This window comes from Peromyscus californicus, unplaced genomic scaffold, assembly GCF_007827085.1.
Source record: "Peromyscus californicus insignis strain IS unplaced genomic scaffold, ASM782708v3 Scaffold_18__1_contigs__length_77618521, whole genome shotgun sequence".
In the NCBI taxonomy this organism is placed as follows: domain Eukaryota; kingdom Metazoa; phylum Chordata; class Mammalia; order Rodentia; family Cricetidae; genus Peromyscus; species Peromyscus californicus.
In genome coordinates, this window is record NW_026294480.1 from 46,035,755 (window position 1) to 46,056,681 (window position 20,927).

Below are 20,927 nucleotides of genomic sequence, written 5' to 3' on the forward strand. Positions count from 1 at the left end.
AATTTCAGCACTTCAGAGACATAGGCAGGTGGGTCTCTGTGAGTTTGAAGTCAGCCTGGTCTACAGACTGAGTTCCAGGACAACCAGGACTATTATACAAAAAACCCTGTCAGGAAAAACTAAAACAAAACAAAAAAATAGATACCAACATGGAAAATTCATTATTGTCCTGGACATTATACATACAATCATAAAATCAAATTCCAGTTTCTATTAAAAATTTTCATTTATTCAAATTCTATTAATTAAAAAATACATAAAGTTTAGAAATCACAAATAGTACAGTATAATAGATAGAACAGAAAAGAGTCTAAGTAGACAGAAAGAGGTTATACACGGGCATATGAGATCAAACCAGAGAGCAAAAATATTAAGACATTCAGAAAAGGAAAAGGAGATATAGGAGGCCAGTTGGAAATTTCATTTGACAATATAATAAGAGAGCTAGAGAGGAAAGGAGAGAAATAGAGCAGAAATTCCTAAGGTACTGGAAATAAGAAAAGTGTATATTTAAAAGCTCTACAATGCCCAGCTAAGACATACACAAAGAATGTCACACTTAGGCATATCTGCCAAACTGCCACAAATCCAAATGGTAGAGAAATCACAAAAGAAAACAAAGGTCCGTAATGTTGACAGTGAGATTTTTCCAGGAAACATGAATATTGGAAAACAATAGAACTGGGTACTTTTGAAGTAGAAAGAAAGTGATCACAGATGGGCATAGATATACAGAAAACAAAATAAGGAATATTAACCAAATTCATAGCAAACATAAATTTATTTTTCTAACTATGAAACATTAATAATGACTTTTATTGGATTGAAATATATGGTGAACTAAGATTCGTAACCTAGAAGTGGAATGTTCTGTGAGTTGAATTGCCTGGAATGTGTCAAAAGCAAGATAAAGTGTGTAAATATAAGAAAGAAACTTCTGAAGCTCTTTTAATAGCAATGGGGTTCTTTATATTTTTATTAAAAGATTTTAACCTTTTAAATAATATTTTTATTCAGTCTTTGAAATTTTCATATCAATTTCCTACTCCCTCTATACACCTCTCCCCATGGCCTTCCATGTTCATGGGCTTTAGTGAGATATTTCAGTACACATATACAATGTATTATGAAAATTTCATGCATTTCACTTCAAATATCTATCATTGAGTTGTATTTAAAAACATTCAAAAGTCCTCTCTACTGGCTGATTTGAAACAAACAATTTTTGTCAACCTCAATTATGCTACTGTTGCTAAAAAGATTATTAGTTGTTTCTTCTATCCAATTGCATCCTTATTTTTTTTCCTCTCTATCTACCCCAACAAATCCTTCCCAGGCACTGTTATCACACTTTCTATTTCAACTGTTTTTTTTTTTTTTTTTTTTTTGCTTTGAGATAAGAATAAAAACACCAAGTATTGATTTTTTAAAATATTTTTATTTTATAACTAATTTAATTTTACACATCAGCCACAGATTCCCCTGTGCTCCCTCCTCCCACCTCCCCAGCCTTCCCGCCCCAATCCACCCCCCATTCCCACCTTCTCCAAGGCAAGGTCTCCCCTGGGGAGTCAGCTCAGCCTGGTAGATTCAGTTGAGGCAGGTCCAATCCCCTCCTCTCTACATCAAGGCTGAACAAAGTGTCTCGGCATAGGCCCTAGGTTCCAAAAAGCCAGCTCATGCACCAAGAACAGGTCCCAGCTCCACTGCCTGGGGCCTCCTAAACAGTTCAAGCTTAATTAGATAACTGTCTCACTTAACCAGAGAGCCTGGTCAAGTTCCATGGGGGCTCCTCAGCTATTGGTTCACAGTTCATGTGTTTCCACTAGTTTGGCTATTTGGCCCTGTGCTTTTCCCATCATGGTCTCAATATCTCTCGCTCATATAACCCCTCCTCTCTCTCACCGATTGGAATCCTGGAGCTCCACCTGAGGTTTGGCCATGTATCTCTGCATCTGCTTCCATCAGTCATTGGATGAGAGTTCTATCACGACAGTTAGGGTGTTTGGCCATCACATCACCAGAGTAGGTCAGCTCAGGCACTCTCTTGACCATTGCCAGTACTATAGTGGAGTCATCTTTGTGGATTTCTGGGGACCTCTCTAGCACTCTGCTTCTTCCTATTCCCCCAGGGTCTTCATTCATCATGGTATCTCCCTCCCAGTTCTCTCATTCTGTTCCTGATCCAGCTGGGACCTCCCACTCGCTCCCCTAAGCTCTCTTTCCCTCAACCCTTGCCTTCCACTACCCCCACCCCCACCCCCAGTTTGCTCATATAGATCTCATCCATTTCTCTGTTGCTGGGAGATCCCTGTGTCTTTCTTAGGGTCCTCTTTACTAGGTAGCCTCCCTGGAGTTGTGAGTTGCAGTCTGGTTATCCTTTACTTTACATCTAGTATCCACTTATGAGTGAGTACATATCATGTTTGTCTTTCTGAGTCTGGGTTACCTCATTCAGGATGATATTTTCTAGTTGCATCCATTTGCCCGAAAACCTCGTGATGTCATTATTTTTCTCTGCTGAATAGTACTCCATTGCATATATGTACCACATTTTATTTAGCTCATGTTGGGGATTTAGTTCAGTGGTAGAGCACTTGCCTAGCAAGTGCAAGGCCCTGGGTTTGGTCCTCAGCTCCAGGAGGGGAAAAAATGTTCTACCTGTGTTTATAACTGTTAGATATTTAAAATACCAAGTATTGATTTTTATTTACCTTGTTAATTGCACTTAACAGCGCAATCCCTGGTACTATGAATATGGCTTCAAATTACTTAATTTCTTCACTTCATGGTCAAACATTTTTCTACAATGTATGTTTACCATGTTTTTCTTCATGCTGATTGCATATGTTTGCCATTGCAGGACTAGTGCTGCACTAAACATGCATGTGCAGGTATATCTTTGGGACATTGGTTTAACATATTCTTATTCATATTCCTAGTAATGGGATTATGTAGAAGCTCTATTTCTAGTGTTTTTGGGGAATTTCCAGTTTTGTATGGTATGGAAAGTGATTTGTGATAGCTGTATTTTTGGTTTTGAGTGAGTGTATTAAATATATAGAAAGCCAAAATTAAAGAATAATTAGCAGTAGGTAGATAGATGACTGGTAGACACCAAAAAAAAAAATCATCAAATGTGCCACTCAAAATCTAGCAAAATCTAGCCACTCAAATCCACTTGGGAAGCCTTTTTAAGGTAGTCAGACAGAGTTCCCGGTAGGGTTCCAAGGATCACAGCGTGCCCACTCAGATGAAACTGCCAAGCAAAGATAAAACAGAAACAGATGGATAATATCATCAGATCTGACAATCACAATATCCATTAACTAAGTAGAGAAGAGTTGAGGAAATCAGATGGAGTTTTCCCGACGTGGATAAGCTTCACATGGCTGACCTTCTGGCTTCTTATCCCCAACTGTAGGACTTCTAGACCACTGGATGAACATTAGTAACATCCATCGGATGTGATTTACCTTGTAGATGTTCCGAAGGGCACAATGTTTTCATTCTTGAGGTGTGGTGTCTCCTCTGTGTCACTTGGGGACTTGGAAGATACAGCAGAAACAGGATTCTGTCTAGATAGGGACTGGGGCAACTCAGCTTCCAGATACAGCATTTCGGTGATCTCCAACAGAACATGACAATTCACCAGTACAGTGTACATTCCAGTTCATATTGCTCAGCATACTTGCTGTGTTAATTTGCACCCTCATCAACAATGAATGGAGTTTGCCTTTCACTACAACTAAGCAGAATTCCTTCCAATTTTGTTTTCTAGTAATAGATATTCCAACTGGGGTGAGATAAAATTGTGTTTTTTACCTTGAATTTACTTAATTTTTTGTGATATTGATTTTTTATACTATTGGCTATTTGTGTATGTTATGAAAATTTTAAATTAAAGTTATTTGCCCATTTTTAACATGTTAATTTTTTAATATGAAGTTATTTGATATCCTTATATATTCTTACCATTGTCTGATATACATTTATTAAATATATTTCCTGTTTTTCAGGTTATTTCTTCATTCTGGTGATTATTTCCTCTGCTATACAAAACCTTTTCAGTTTGATGTCATACCATCATTAATTTCTGCTTTTGTTACCTATATTTCTGGATCATACCTAGAAAAAAATGCCCTGAAGTATTTTCCTTTAGGTTTCTTTGTGATAACTTCTTGTTTTGTTTTGTTTTTTGTTTTTTGAGACAGGGTTTCTTTGTGTAGCTTTGTGCCTTTCCTGGAACTCACTTGGTAGTCCAGGCTGGCCTCGAACTCACAGAGATCCGCCTGGCTCTGCCTCCCGAGTGCTGGGATTAAAGGCGTGCGCCACCACCGCCCGGCTCTTTCTGATAACTTCTTAGTGTGGGGTCTTATGTTTATGTCTTTTATCAATTTTGAAGTGAATTTTGCAGTTTTTCACAGGAATAAGATTTAGGGTCTGATATCTACCTATGGCTATCCTGTTTTCCCACCACACTTATTGAAGGGACTATCCTTTCTCCACTGTATGTTCTTGCTGCTTTCAGACAAAGTAATTTTTAAGGCAAGTATTACTAGTGATAAAAGTGATAGTGTGAAACAATCAGTCACCAGTATATCAATTATGGATAGGAATATACCTACTACAATCTTCTATATATTAAACTACATGCATATAAAATGAGGAAACAGACAAACCAAAATCACTGGAGAAGATCTGAATAGAAACAGAATGACACATATATGGATAGATGATATATGACAAAGCACTTCTATAATTACCCAGGGAAGGATGGACTTCTCAATAAATGAGGCCTTTGGAAACAAATGGAAGAAAAATAAATCTTGACTCTATAAAACTTACACACACACACACACACACACACACACACACACACACACACACACACAGATGTTTTACCAATGGATTGTTGACCTAAATGTAAAACATGAAATGTAACATCTTCTCATATTTAAAAGCGGAATAGCTTCATGGATTCTGAATAGAATGCTTTCATCACAGACTAAAGCACTTACATGTATATTTATAAAGTGTATCTGAGTATGTCAACACTGAGAAAACAAACTCAGTCAATCATCTGGTTATGCTAAGGAACAAATTAGTAGTTGGTTTGTGGAACATATCAATAATTTCTTCTGTATTATCTTTCATATGTCATCTGTCCACAGTTCCTGAAGTACCTTGATCCCCTCACCGTGTGCTCCAACAAAGGGAGTTAATATCAGAGTTTTAGCTGATCCAGGCTTCTGAGCATAGGTTTTGTGGTTGGGTTGGTGTTTACTTTTCTCTTTTGATAGTCTGTGACGTAGCTTCCTGTACCAAAGATGCTAGAACATAGGCAGGAAGGCTTTATGTGGACACCAGCTCATCTTCTCCATGGTCCATGAGTTGTGTGGGTGTTGTCTTCAGAAACGGGGCCTTGCTGTCAGATTGGGAAGAGCAACCTATTGTCTTGACAACAGTCTAGGTTGTTTGGGTTCCCATGGGCCCCCTATAGCCAATAACTCAACTAGATGTAACTCATTCCTGATACAGGAAACTTCACTTGTTGACACAAGATGGCCAATTGGGACTCTGTCTCGCCTGTTATTTTGAAATTTCATTTCGATCATCTTTGTATATGGATATGTATTTTAGGAAGTTTCCACTCTATAAGGTTTTCATACTACCTTCAAGTTCCCCTTAATTTCAGCTGTCTGTCCTTGTATTCCCTCCCTCATTTCCCTCTTCTCTCTCCTTCCTCATTTGATTGCCCCATTCCAGCCTCCCAACCCCTATAACCATTCATAATTATCTTTTCTATTTCCCTTTTCTAATGAGATCTGTTTGTCCCCTATAGTCCCTTATTCTATACATACTTACCCACTGTGGTTCTATAGATTGTATCTTGGTGATATTGATTTAAAAACTAATATCTACATATAAGCAAATACATACTATAATTGTCTTTCTGGGTCTGGGACACCTCATTAAGGGTGATTTTTTTCCTAGTTCCATCCATTTGCCTGCAAGTTTCATGATGCCGTTTTTTTAATGGCTGAGTAATACTCAATTGTATAAGTGTTCTGTTTTTTTTTTTTTTTTTTTTTAATCCATTCTTCTGTTGAGGTACATCTAGGTTGTTTCCAATTTCTGGCTATTATGAATAGAGCAGCGATAAACATGGTTGAGCAATTGTCTCTATGGTAGGGTGAAGCATCCTTTGGGTATATGCCCAAGAGTGGTATAGTTGGATCTCGAAGTAGATCAACTTCCATAACCCCAAGAAGTTACTACACTGGTTTCCATACATGGTGGCATGTACAAATTTGCACTCCCTTCAGCAATGGAGGAGTGTTCCCCTTGCTCTACATTCTCTCCTACATGAGGTGTAGCTTGTGTTTTTAATCTTAGCCATTCTGACAGGTGTAAGATGGAATCTCAAAGCAGTTTTGAATTGCATTTCCCTAATGGCTGAGGATGTTGAAGATTTCTTTGTTTCTCAATCATTTGAGTTTCCTCTATTGAGAATTCTGTTCTGCTTAGATCTGTAACCCATTTTTATTTGGAGTATTTGTTTCTTGATATCTGGTTTTTTAAGTTCTTTATATATTTTGGATATTAGGCCCCTGTTGGATGTATCATTGGTAAAAATCCTTTCCCATTCTGTAGGCTGCTGCTTTGTCTGACTGATGTCCTTTGCCATGCAGAGGTTTTAGGTTTCATGAGGTGTTATTTATTAATTCTTGATCTTAGTGCCTATGCTAATGGTGGTCTGTTCAGAAAGTCTTCTCCTATGCTAATGCATTCAAGGCTATCCTGCATTTTTCTCTTCTATTAGGTTCAGTTTTCTCTGATTTTACATTGAGGTCTTTGATCCACTTGGAGTTGAGTTTTGTGCAAGGTGATAGGTATTAGGCCCAAATAAAAGCATCTTGATTTGTCCTATCTTTTGATTGTTCTAAATTCCCCTGTGGTGAGAATTCTTCTTACCCTGAAAGAGAGAGAGAGAGAGAGAGAGAGAGAGAGGGAGAGAGAGAGAGAGAGAGAGAGAGGAGAGAGAGTTCATGTGGTCAGGGTGTATATACAAGTGTGTGTACATGCATTATACATGCTATGGCCAGAAGTTAGCCCAAGTGCCTTCCTCATTCATTCTCCACCTTGTTCTATGAGACAGGGGCTCTCCCTGAACCTGGAGCACACTAATTCAATTAGAATGGCTAACCAGTAAGCCTCAAGCATTCTTTTGTCTCTGCCTCCCCAATGTCAGGATTACAAGCACTAGCCATTATACTGGCCATTAGGTACATGATGGAGATCTGCACTAAGGTCCTTATACTTGCTTAGCAAGCACCTTGATGGCTGAGCCATCTCCTCATCCTGGAACGTTTTTTGTTTGTTTGTTTGTTTTGTTTTTTGTTAGAGACATTCTTCATAAAAGATAACCTTTTATATGAAAGTAAGTCAACGGCCTCAATTATAACAATCTTAGATCACCCATTTCATATACTACCTTAAATGTGGGAAATGATTATTCTAAAATTCAGACACAATGGTCTTCTGTGGATGAGTAATCAAGGAATTGAAAATAAGAATGTTTAAATTCATTTGCTGCCAGAACACCAGAAGTTATAATTTTAAAATAATAATCACTTAACTGGCCAAATTCTGCAAAAAAAAAAAACAATAATTAGAAGAGAAAATGGCAATGTTAACATCAATAGATCTTAGTTGAAATGCTTCAACGCTCCAAGGTCTTCAAGTTTTCATCTAGCAAAAATCCCGTTTCTGTATCTCCTGAACTTCAACAGAATGTCTATTTTGATTGATTACTTCCTCAGACAACTCCCTTGTAAATCTTAAACCTTGCATTTTCTTTTTTCACTTGACTGTGAACTCCTTAGGCAAGGTTCTTGTCTTACTCATTTTTATCCCTGGTACTTAACATATCTGGCACTTGGTGCATGTTGGGTGACTAAATCCAGCCCTTGAAAAAATGTAGGGGAGAAGAATTATGGATCGAATTACAGATACCCGTGAGCTACATGTAAGAACAATAATCAAGTCGCTACCACTCAGAATGGCAAATCATTGTTCTTTCAGTCACTTGTCCCCTCACCAATGTGCAGAGAACCTTGTAGCCGAGTTCCCATGAAGCCGGGCTGGCTTTGTAGCAGAGTGCTAGACTGACTCTATCTAAACAACCATTACTAACCATGATCTCACTACCATGTGCAAGCAAGGCTCCTAGAACATTCTAGAAAGCCTGTCTGTGAGTTAGCTAAACAGTATTTTTCAGTTTAATTGTCAGTTTAAACTCAATTTTCAATATTTGTCCATTATGAACAAGTCATGTCAAAGCACTCTGGTGCAGCTATGTCCTCCATGCGGGACTTCTTACATTGTAAATCTCATTTTGTACTTTTTCATTAAAAAATATTGTTTACTTTTGTTTATGCAGTTCATTTCAGCACTAAATATTTTAAATGGTATTAATAAAATTATTAGTTTGCTTAAAAGTTAAGTGTGTGTGTGTGTGTGTGCGAGTGTGTGTGAGTGTGCCTATTATTTAACTGTACTCTTTAAAATATAAATGAAAAAGCACTACACTATTTTTGTATTTTATATGTCAGTGGCAGTAAGTGGACTCTAAAACAATTCCACACAAGTCTAAAGTGACTCATTGGTAACTTGGCATGACCTTTTTGACAACACCTCAACTGACTGAAAGTTAGTTTCAGCCTTGAGATGGTGGCGCACGCCTTTAATCCCAGCACTCCGGAGGCAGAGGCAGGCAGATCTCTATCAGTTTGAGGCCAGCCTGGGCTACAGAGCGAGTTCCAGCACAGCCAGGGCTGTTTCACAGAGAAACCCTGTCTCCAAAAACCACACACACATACACACACACACACACACACACACACACACACACACACACACACACACACATAAAGTTGATCAATCTAAAAGCAAACTCCAGGGATGGGGTGTTTGGCTAAATTTATAAAGTTCCTGCCTTGCAAGGATATTGAATGTAATGTCCCAGAACCTATAATAAGAGAAAAAATTAGCCAAAAGGATGGGAAGTTCTCGGGAGACAGAGAGGCAGCCCGAGTGCTCTCTGGCAAGCCAGCCTAGCCTGCTTAGGGAGTTCCAGGCCAGTGAAACCCTCTGTCTTATAACACAAGATAGATGGCATGTGAGGAGCATCTGAAATTCAAGTCCTCTGCCCTCCACACATGTGCACATACAGGTATATATAATAGCACATACATGTACACACACACACACACACACACATATACGTACTTTTACACACATGCAAAATAAAAATTGTATTTTTTATACTAAACTGATTTTTATATTATCTGAGCTAACCTATTATAGATATTAAGGATATTAAAAATAGTTAAAATTTTAATTTTATTAAATTCATAAATTTGGTCTTTCAAAATTTCTTTGGTAGAATTTCAGCAGCTCCACCTATCATAGTGGGAAGGGTCTAAATTAAGGTAAGAAAACTGACTATTTTGGAGTAGAGTTCAACTTATCCAGGCCCTAGTTTGCTCTAGAGGTCAGAAGATGGGAAGGTTGTGTTATGTCTAGTAGGATTTTGAGAGAAATTGAGGAGTTTCTCCTTGTTTTTTAAGCAAGCTCAAGCCAGGCGGTGAAAGTGACATCTTTTGAAACATTGCTCAAGCAGTCTGCCAATAATACTAAGATCACAGGTATTGGAGAATCTGAAGAGAAAGAGATCAGCAAAAAGCCATTATAATAAATCCAATATGTTTTTATTCAAATTCTATTGGATTTCTGCCTAATTGTATTTCTGATGAGTCAGGATAATATATTTCTAGACCAAAATAGTACAGATTCTTACTAGGCTCACATTTGTTTAGTTCCTATTATGGTCTCGTACATTATCTCATTAAAGCCCTCTAAGAAAGTTTTGCTAATAAGGACAGTAAGCATCAAGCAAAGCAACTTATTCACGCAGGTACAAGGCAACAAGCCATGAAAAAACCGGAATGCTCAGAAGCAGGACAAAGAAGGAAATTAAACCAACATTTCCAGGGAAAACAACCTAGGAGAAATATATTGCATAGACTAGAGCAAAGGAAAGTCCACAAATAAAGAGGCCACTGCAATTGTTTATATTTATTAAGAGCAGACATGAATTAATATATATTTGCTGGTCTGTTTTGAGTATTAAACTAGACTCTCTAATTTCCCGGGGAGTAAAGAACTAAACAAATTCCACATGCTTCTAGCCATTTTATTTCCTGAGTTTTTGTTGCTGTTGTTTTGTACATTTATTTGCTTATTTACTTTGAGCAAAGGAGAAGAATGCCTATAAAGAGTCCATTATCTTGGATGCTGAATGAGGCTTGTTGCAAATTCCCCTTTTGCCTAGACTGTAGTTACCATAGCCTTGACTCTCTTCCCTTTCATAATATGCAAAATGCATGTGCTATTTGTTCCTCATGCATAACTGCTTTTTCTTCCAGTCATAGGTTTAAAGGAGTTTCCACAAATTAGGAATAAAACTGTTAAAATTAAACATTAAGAAGTAGGGTACTCATTCATGTTGATAAGCTTCAGCTCACACCATTGGACATCAGTATTGTGAATCAAGTTTCACATTTAAAAACCAAAAATTGGGTTCTGAATTAATTGACCATCTAAATCAAGAGGTAAAGCCTAAAACTGCTCACCAATTGTTGCGTAGGTGAATTTTCTCACTAATACCCCTTACAAGTTTTGATACACTAAAATCTACACATTTTTTATTACCTGGCATTCAATCACACTTCTGCTAAGCTTTCAACAAGCATAATTATTTATAAATCAGAATTAATGCAGAAAAATGATGGCATTAATAAATGCCTGTAGGAGGGGGGCTAAAAGGGTATACCATAAATGTAGAAAATAATACTAAGTCACAGCACTTTGGAATATGAAAGAAAGAGTTGGTACAACATTTAGAAGTCTGCCCTTTTTGCCCCCTAAATCACATTTCTTGTGCAAGAGTAACGTATTGGCCAAAAGAAAGGTTAGTGATCTGGGCCTTAAATTACTGCACTCAGTAATTGTTGACATGTGTGTACTTTACAGCGTTAATTTATTTCACCATGAACCCAGTGTTTATGAACACACAAATGCAGATTTACAGAATGTAAAAGGAAGGACATTTTTACTCTTTATTCTGAAGTTGCCTGTATTAAGAAAGAAAAATATTTGAAAGTGGAGTGAATCTGTCTAACATGAAAACAGGAGACTGTAAAATGTTATTTCCTGGGTAATTCAGGAATAAAATAATTTCATTAAGGAACATTATAGTATGTGTTTGAAATGCTAAGATGATTTGAAGACCACAGATCTAAGGTCATGTTAACAGATACGATCTGTCGGGGATCACAGGATTAGAATATGCTTTTAGTAACGAGCCTACCTGACATTGCCTGAGTCCTCTCTCTTTTGTCTGACATTACATTAAGCCCACCACATCGATTATCTCATTTATCCATAGCAATGGCCACCTGAAGTCAGTACGGTTAATATTCCCATGTAACAGATGAGATGTTACAGAGCCAGAAAACTTCCCCTATGTCACATAATAAGTAGGTGACCCAGAAAAGTCAGTTTGGCCTGGGCATACAGAGTACACAAAAATGAGAGTTTGCTGCTTGACTATTATTTCTTAGAAAAGTTTAACAGATTTCACCACTCAGATAACAGAAACTGAAGGGATAAAATAGAAGCTAATTATATTCAGTAAGAAATGTTGAAGGCACACCAGTGAAGATGGCTGAAACACTTCACTAGGATGTGAAGAGATGGCTCAAAGGTTGAGAGCACTTCCTGCTCTTGCAGAGATTCCATGTTCACTTTCTAGCACCCACATGGTGGTTCATGATCAGCCATAGTTCTAATTCCAAGGTACCCAGTGACCCCTCTGACATCTTCAGGCATCAGACACACCCATAATGCACACACATATAAGCAGGCAAAACACTTGTACACATCAAATTAAAAAAATAAATGTTAAAAGTAAAAAAAAAAGTTTTTTTTTAATTAAAAATCTTTTAACTTAATCAGGTCCTGTTTTCTGAGTTTTATGTGTCTCCTCCTAACCTTCTATCCCTCCTCATTGCCTAAGCATTTCAGAGGAATAGTTGAATGAAACAATGACACTTCATGAATACTTAAGATAGCAAAAGAGGCATATAGATTGGGAATTATGGCTGGTCTCTACCCACAGAAGCACGTAGTCTGGATAAAGAGGCATTAAATAACAACAGGAAAACAAAAAAGGTCAACGACTATGCTCTAAATTATATGACCGAGACAATAACTGCACAAGTTTAGACATTGGAAGCATTTTAATCAACTTTCAGAGGATATGAAATATTATAGCAGGTGGAAGAGTGTCAGAGAACTGTAAGAGCCTCAAAGAGTAAAATCATGCCAACATTTTAAAGAGACAGGGTGTTTGCAAGAGAATACGGAGACCCACCTGACCAGTACATTCCGAAGCAGATTTTGAAAACTAATTCAAACATTGCAGAAAAAAAAAAATTGAAGAGGAATTTGGAAGCTTTCAAAAAAGTAATTTAATTTAAAGTGCATTTGTCATTACAGAATAGTGTAATCACTTACATTTTAAATCATCAGTCAGTATTTGCCTTGAGTATTTGCAGCTGTAAATGGGGGTAAAAATGATGGGTTTTTCAACATTGGTACTGTTTTGGGCTGGCTAGTTCTTTGTTGTAGGAGTTGATCCAGTTTATTAGTGTATTCGATATACATGAATTACCATTTATGCCAAATAAAAATTCCTTCAAAAATGACTGAATGAGCAAAATCTCTTCCTTTGAACTAAGATGCCTTGTATATATGTATACAACAAAAGATTTCATGGTACATGTGCAGCACAGTGTGTGGTGACAGTGTAGAATTGCTCTAGAATGTTCTTACCTAGTTTCCAAATAAAATAAATTATTGTTCTTATGCAGTTTAGGATGACAAACTCTGATTTCAATCTCTGGGAAAGCAAGGATGTGACACAGTTTTTAGTCTTGGAAATTGGTTATTAACCATAAAAATATCAGATAATTCAGGTTTATTTGCTAGTTCCTCATCAGTCATGTACATGGGAGTGTGTGTGTGTGTGTGTGTGTGTGTGTGTGTGTGTGTGTGTGTGTGTGTGTGTGCGTGTGTGTGTGTGTGTGTGCCTTGCACATGGATAGAGGCCGTCATTCGCAGTTGTTGGCCCTCATGATCTGTCCACCTTATTTTTAGAGACAAGGTCTTGTTCTGGAAGGTTGGACTCCCTCTTTTTAGGCTAGGCTAAATGAGCAGCAAACTCCACCGATCTTTCTCTCCCCGTTTTCTCAGTGCTGGGATCACAAATGCATATGCCACCCAACCCAGTTTCCACATGGGTGCTTGGTAAGAAACTCAGGTCCTCACACTGGCACAGAAAAAGAATTACCAACAGAGATTCTTTCCAGCCACTCTAAACTCATTATTTTACTCAAACTTTGTTTTACTGGATGCAATTTCTTCTTGTTAGGCTTCTTTACATCAAGATTTTTGTTTAGTATATCTTTTTTTCAACTCTCAACCAAACTGTAAACTATTTGCAAGCATTTTGCTGTAAAAGCAGACTTCAAAACGATAAATAAAATAAAATTACACTGCAGGTTGTGGTAGCATTTGTATTTGTATCACTATGAACAAAACAGCATACACAGAGCTAAAATACAATAAAGTAATGTTAAGGATTTAAAACAAATTAGAGGCATAGATAAACACTTTTACACCATGACATTTAGGGTAATGAATGAGATTACTAAATAAATATCTGAGAATTACTTGTTTAAAATATTTTTCTCCACATTTTCAACAAAGTTTGAATTTTAGCTCATACTCTTTCTTTTTTATGTTATACAAAGAGAATTTATGAGTAAAATAAGAATCTGTTTCTTTACTTCTTTGAAAATTATTTTGCATTCCCTTAGATGCTCAGGCTAGAATAATTTCATTCAGAACTATGTATGGTCTATGCAACATAAAAAAACCATAATTTCTAAAATCCTTTTGAAAAAAAAATGACCCTCACCATAAGTAAGCAAACACATCAGGAGTTAGTAGGTCCATGCCACTGTTGAGAACTAATTTTATACGTAGAAGATGGACTTTGGTCTTTATAATTGATGAGAACACATGAAGTTCATCTTTTTGCATTTGCCAGCTGGTACTGCCATCTGTGATCCCAGGTACGTGGGGAATGTGGGTACAGGCCCAGGAGTACCCTTTTAGAAACCTGTCTGCCTGTTTGACCATCTGCTACTGAAGCTAGGGCCACACTTGCTTGGTCTATATCACTCCCCCAGCATCTTTGGCAACACCTGTTTTCAGGACCAAGGTGGTGTCATTGTCCCTTATAAGTTTCCCACTTCTGTCCTGCATTCCTACTTCCATTTCCTTTTCCTACCATGCCATGCGAGTGGAATAGCTACAGGCTTAAACTAAAATCAAGGTTCTTCCTATTATTCCCATTGTTTTTCTAAAATAAAGAGATAAAGTCCTTGAATTCTAGTGTGCATGAACAATTGAAGTTCAAATTTCCTTAGCGTTTTGTGGATTCTTAACTATAGATAAGGAAATACAACATCTTTGAAGCAGACAGAAAATCATTTTAAAAGTACCCTTGGTATAGAAATTATTTGTCTCATCTCTTAATGGGGATACAGTCTCTGGAGCTGAGGAATGGTGTTTCATTCTTAAAGCACTTTATAATTGGGCATTTAGAGCACTTGGGTTTCTTTTCTTCCTCTTCTGGGAGGTCAAGCTGCAAAAGCCATTTAATCCAGTTATGTTCCTCTTCCCCCTCATCAACAGTAGAAGCAAATTGTTGGCATAAATGACTTTTCTTAACAGGCATGCTACTGACCTTTTTGCCAAGAATATGTCCATCTAGAGAAGTTCATTGTGTGGCTATTTTAATGGGTTTTCCTATAAATCACCATGTTCTGTGGGGGGGAAAACCTGCCCCCGAAGCCCGCTCACCTTTCAACCCTGCATCTTATTCAGTTTTATACTGCTATTGGTAATATTGTCATGCCAAGTTACTGCGATGCAGCCGTTATACCCACTGTGCCTCTAGAAGGATGGAGTCTCCTGCCAGCAGCGCTGCTCCCTTAAACATAGAGAGCTGCAGTGGCATCTTCGCCTGATGACAGTCTCGAGCTAGCTGTTGTACTGAATCTGAGCTAACAGAGCGAGTTGCTGTCACTCCCCTAGTCATGGCAGTGTTTACCAGAGAAACACAAAACAAACCAAGATTCCTTCTAAGTACCAATGACGCTACTCACACATGTGCAGGGTGTCTCTCTACATGGTGCCATTGTACCAAAGCAACTGCTGTGTGTGACAAGTTACACAGACAAGGAGGAAACAAAGAAATGCACTCTAGCATAGTGACATGTGGGGTTCCGTGGCCTCTGTTTCCTATAAAACAACATCGATAAAACTAAATGGCCATTAATAGGAAATCAGGGATGTAATTCGTGATATACTCATATAAGTATGTGGAAACACTGGCGGACCATTTTTGAAATGTGGGACACTATCTGTTTGTCCATTATGATCTTAACTGTGAAACTTCATGCAAAACACACACACACACACACACACACACACACACACACACACACACACACACACACACGTTCTGTCGCATGTATGCACGTTGTTCTTTTGTTTGTTTGGTTTTCCAGACAGGGTTTCTCTGTGTAGCCCTGGCTGTCCTGTAATTCACTCTGTAGATCATGCTGGCCTTGAACTCAGAGACCTGTCTGCCTCTGCCTTCCAAGTGCTGGGATAAAAACCAAATGACACTACCACCTGGCTAACTTCATGTTTATAAATTAAATTGGAAAAAAACTCCACAAAACATTATATGACATTGTTCCTGGATTTTGGAATTATGAGCTATCATTATTTGTTTATATTTTTAAAAATTTTTCCATGAAAGACTAGAAAGTCAATTTTCAGAAAACAAGGAAGAGAAAGTTCATTTAAGTTTTAATAAAAGAATGCTATGAATTATTAAAAAATATTCTCTAGTCCAATTTCAGAAAAAGCACAGGAGAAAGTGCTCCTGAGGTGCAGCAGCTGATTGCTGAACTAAACCAGATCCGAAGACTGATCTAAAACACAGCTAATAGAGAAGATGTAAACTCCCACATGACCACAGCAAGTTCTAAGATTTTAATAGTTGCTACTATTAAGACTTGTAAATAAATGGGTCTCCTGGCAATGTGAAATGAGTTTTCTTGCAGAACAAAAATCCTAAGACATCAAAGACATTTGATCATAAGTGTTAAAATTTTAAAGGGCAAACTCAAGTTGCCTTTTGTTGAAAATAAAAATTTGGATAGTCTCAGCAGTGAGTTTCTTTTTAATAATTTAAACTATTCAAGTTTTATTTGTCTTAGTGCAGTTTAACAGGCATTTATAGAAAGTGTATCATTTCTATGCCTGGATCACTGCTGGCTTCTAGGAATACTTGGAAAGCAAGAGACCAAACAGATTCCTATAGAGCTTCCATAGACATGAAGGGGCTCGTGTTGTCTTAACTGCCAAGGGAGAGTAGACCAGGGGCACAGAGGTTACTGCCAGCCTGTACAACTGGATGTCACATACTCCTGGAAAGAATTGCTGCAGCAAATGTGACCTGAATCTGGATGTAAAGTTGGAAGTATGGTGTGTGTGTGTGTGTGTGTGTGTGTGTGTGTGTGTGTGTGTGTGTGTGGGTGTGTGTGTGTGTGCCTAGTTTAGACATGTGGCGGAGAGACTGCAGGGCTCAGGAACTACAGCGAGACAACAGTGCTTTTGCAACAAACAGGAAGTGACAATAGCATGAGTGTTTGCAAAGAAAAGCTCTTCAGTTTGGTTTAAGGCCACAATTTGAACTGGCAGCTGAAAGAACGACGTAACTATAAAGTCGAAAAGAACTGCTTGTGTCGTTTAAGAATTAGAATTCACTTTCTGAGAAATAGGAACATATTTAAGGGTTTAGGATGGGAAGTAGTTTGCCAAGATCTTGTTTTTAAAAATCCCTCTTGGAATCATTATATTTGTTGTATTTTATTCCATGGAAGCAGTTTATTTTCTAAATATGTAATTTGTTAAACTTTCTACTTTCTTTAGATCAACTATTTTTTCAAATTCTAATCTTCTTTCTTAGAATATGTACCTGAGCCGGGCGGTGGTGGCGCACGCCTTTAATCCCAGCACTCGGGAGGCAGAGGCAGGTGGATCTCTGTGAGTTTGAGGCCAGCCTGGTCTACAGCGTGAGATCCAGGAAAGGCGCAAAGCTACACAGAGAAACCCTGTCTCGAAAAACAAAAACAAAAACAAACAAAAAAAAGAATATGTACCTGAATATTTGAACCATAGCTGAAGAACCCTAATGTAGAAAGTAAAAACAAGAGGAACCTCCTATGTTATCACACAGAGCATAAGTACCAGTGTTATCACACAGGGCATATGTACCAATATGTCACACATAGCATAAGTACTAATGTTATCACACAGGGCATATGTACCAATGTATCACACAGGGCATAAGTCCCAATGTACCACACAGGGCATATGTACCAATGTATCACACAGAGCATATGCACCAATGTATCACACAGGACTTAAGTCCCAAAGTATCACACAGGGCATATGTACCACTGTATCACACAGGGCATAAGTTCCAATGTATCACACAGGGCGTAAGTACCATTTTACAAGTTTGTTCTAAATCAGAACCTCAGAGGAAGTGGTAGAGCTGTGACAGAGGCACTTCCCTTTTAAAGAAGAGCTTAGGGAACATTTTATCTGAAGAACAAGTAAACATAGGGAACTTATTTTCTTCCTTCTTTTTTATCCCCTTTCCCTGCTCTTCCCCCTTTCCTGGATTTTCTTCTTCTCTCCCTCCCTACTTCCTTCTCCTTCCTTCTTTTAATATGCACTAAGCAGTTATCATTACAAAGGATACTTGTGATATGGGCTTTACTTTCTGGTGCTTATATTGTAGCTTAACATTAAATGAGTAAGAATTATTTAAGAGGAAATTGAGAGGTAATATCATAAAAATGCCAAAGTGTGCAGTGAGTATCTGCTGTCCTCTGTGGGCTCTGTGGGAGAGACATCTGTAAGCTGGATTTTCCTCAACTAGATCTGAATACACTTGGTCTAGATTTCAACCAAAGAGGTAGATATGAACCACGAAGATGAGATGTTCCATTATTTGCAAAGCAACAAGAATAAGACCTTTGTGTTAAAATTGAAAGGCTAGAATGCTTGGAGTCATATCAGCTTCTCAAAAAAATATTTTAGAGAATCAAATTGAAACTTTTCACCTCATGCATATTGTTTTATTAATTTTGTTCATAAATTAAAAGATATTTAACCTAGTGATATAATATTGTTTGGGGGTATTTTACATAAGAGTCATTAATTTTTCTTTCAAGTACCAGTCCATAATGTGAACATTAATGAATGACACAAAATCTTTCCTCCTGTCAGTTAACCATGTGTTTAGATAATTTGTGGTGTTGTACATAAATGCTTAAATGTAAATTTCCACACCTGAGATACTGTTAACAGATTTCCTTGACTTACTATGTTCATATTTAGGGTCATTTTGTACCATAAGAATGTTTTGATGAAGACATATTCAGAGTATATTACATTTTCTGTCCACTTCTCTGATTTTTAATATGTTCATAGAATCCTAAGTAGACATTATTGCCTTTTGCAATAATTGGATCAGCGAGAATTAACTTTTACTTGTAAAGCTGATATTCAACATTAGTAAATTCCTCATAAAACTTATTAAATTATTTAACTATATTTCCCATCCAAAATTATTGACATTTAGGTCTGTGTAATTCTGCCGCGGGAGCGCCATTTTGTGCATTACGGGAAGCTCGTCAGCATCATAGTGCCAACCCGCCAGCAGTCATTATCAAGCTCCTCATTTGGACAATTAACATTGTCTCGATATTGAGAAAGGTCTCATTGGAGAGCATAGCTGCTGTACTGGACAGCATTGACTGAGGATTTTCTTTGAACAACAGGCTGAAGTTCCAACCTCACAAATGTGAGGCAGTGGCTTTGATCTCACATATTAGTTTCATGAGACATACATAATATAGCTATGGACATTAAAGACTGATATTAAATTTCCTATGCTGACGGCTTAAGCAATAAAAATTTATGAACTTGGACTTGTTCACTTTTGCATTTTGCTTTCTTCTTTTTAGCCGTCATTAGAAGGAAGACAATTCACATGCACACAAAAAAAATCCATTCCCTTTAAAAATGAACTTTGAGTCATAGTGATGTTAGAACAGTTGGCAAAATCATCCAAACTCTTGTAACCATCCTTATGTTAATCTTGCAGTACTATTATATAGATTTTACTTTGCTTAATAATTGCTATATTAATACACAGGATTTTGTTTTACAGTATTTTAGTTATTTAATTTTTTTAGGAATTAATAAATTTTTAATGTGTCTTACCCCTGCATGTATGTCTATGTGAGGGTGTCGGATCCCCTGGAACTGGAGTTACAAGTAGGTGTGAGCTGTCATGTGGGTGCTGGGAATTGAACCTGGACATCCAGGACTCTTAACTGCTGAGCCATCTCTTCAGTCCCTAACTATTTAATTCTTAATTTGGTTTTAGCAAATGATAGAGTTAAGATTTTAATGTCTGACACTGTTTAGATAACCAGAAACCAGAAGCTGCATAGCCCAGAGACCTATGATAGAAAAAAAATCAATAAAAGGATTCCTAATGATATTCTTACATACTCATAGATGGTTCCTTGCCCAATTGTCATCAGAGAGGCTTCTGCTGGCAGCTGATGAGAGCAGATGCAGAGACCCACAGCCAAACATTAGGAGGAGAGAGAGCCCAAATGGGAACTCTCTATCTGTTTCTTTCCTTGGAGCTCCAAGAACCCAGTGGAAGAGGGTGAGGAAGAGTTGTAGGAAGCAAAGGGGTCAAGGACACCAGGAGAACATGACCCACAGATATCAACTAAGTAGGGCTTAGAAGGGCTCAGGGAGAAGTGACAATCATGGAGTCTGCATGGGTCTGTGCTAGGTCCTCTGTATATATATTATGGTTGTGTAGTTTGGTGTTTTATGGGACTCCTTTTTTTTATTAATTTTTTTTTCATTTTATGTACCAACCACAGATACCCCTCTCATCTGTCCTCCTGTTCCCCCCCCCATCCTCATGCCCCCATCTTCCCCTGTGGCCCACTCACCATCCCCTCCTCCGAAAGGTTAAGTCCTCCCGTGGGGGCACAACAAAGCCTGGTACATTCAGTTGAAGTAGAACCAACCCCACCCCACTCCACCCCACCCCCGGATCAAGAGTGAGCACGGTGTCTGACCATAGGTAATGGGATCCAGAAAGCCAGCTCATGCACCAGGGATTGATTCTGATCACACTGACAGGGATCTCTCAAACAGACCCAGCTACACAACTGTCTCCCATATGCAGAGGACCTAGTCTGGTCCATGCAGGTTCCACAACTGTCAGTCTAAAGTTTGTGAGTTCCTATGAGCTTGGTTCAGTTGTCTCTGAAGATTTCCCCATCATGATCTTGACTCCTAACAGTAGGAGTGGGGTGTTAAAGTTAAAACCTTCCTTTTCAATTAGAAAAAAGAAAAACAGGGGAAATGTGGAATATTCTTTTACACCGTATGAATATATATTGTTTTGATTGGTTTAATAAAGAAGCTGACTGGCCAGTAGCTGGACAGGATAAAGTTAGGTGGGAGAGCCAAACTGAGAATGATGGGAAGAAGAAGAGCGGGGTCTGGGGAGTCACAAGCAGATGGAGAGAGAAGCAAGATGGACA

The 20,927-nt window shown here is 38.0% G+C and overlaps 1 pseudogene; it reads right to left on the reverse strand.

Annotated features, from left to right (window-relative positions):
* The window catches only part of LOC128113853 (myosin regulatory light chain 12A-like), an 85,666-nt pseudogene extending 82,047 nt beyond the window's left edge, over positions 1–3,619 (reverse strand).
* Positions 3,620–20,927: the final 17,308 nt, after the last annotated feature.